Source organism: Halyomorpha halys, unplaced genomic scaffold (genome assembly GCF_000696795.3).
Source record: "Halyomorpha halys isolate HHAL.00 unplaced genomic scaffold, Hhal_1.1 Scaffold1547.1, whole genome shotgun sequence".
Lineage (NCBI taxonomy): Eukaryota > Metazoa > Arthropoda > Insecta > Hemiptera > Pentatomidae > Halyomorpha > Halyomorpha halys.
In genome coordinates this window covers 43,370-44,120 of record NW_027109312.1, presented here as the reverse complement: position 1 = coordinate 44,120, position 751 = coordinate 43,370, and positions in this window count along the sequence as shown.

Here is a 751-nt window from a genome sequence, read left to right as displayed (position 1 = left end):
AAGCTTGAACAATTAATAACTTTCAGTGGCTATATGCCTTTTTCTTATGGATATTTTTTACTATTAATTTATTTATGCATATAATTTTATAAACTTGCGCTGTCAGCTCTGTGATCTCTGCAGCATTGGCTTAATAACTGCCATATTGTATATTATAGTTGATTAAACTTAACAGAGATGTAAATATTTTTTTTCTTTGAACTTGGTTGGTTATATCTTTTAATATTGATTTTTAACGAGAACTTTAGATACATTTATAAATCTGTGTTGTTTTTAACAGACAATACTGTTTGTTGAATGGTATTTTAGTAATGGACATTAGTATTACGCACATGACACTACTGTGGATATTGTAAAGCTTATTGAAGATCTCTAGCTAGTTTATAGGAAATATTTAACAAAGTTTTACATCATGTTTATTTTTAGATTCTAATTATGACCTAAACTATTTTTAAAAACTTTTTATTCTATCAATTCAATTTGAGTTGATAGATTAATCATTTTGTTTTTTTAATACATATATTCTAATTTTTTTATCATGACCAAATTAATTTGTAAGGATTTCTACATCTGCATTTTCTCTCTTGCCATCTATAAGTTTTTAGTGTGTTCTCATCATATTTAATTTATGTTGTGTTATTATTTTTTTGTTTTTTATTAGTATCTATTAATTTATTAATTCGTTTGAATTTCCCCTAAAAAAATATTGTTTTAATATTTAAAATTCATGTCAAGTGAAGATTATTTTTCA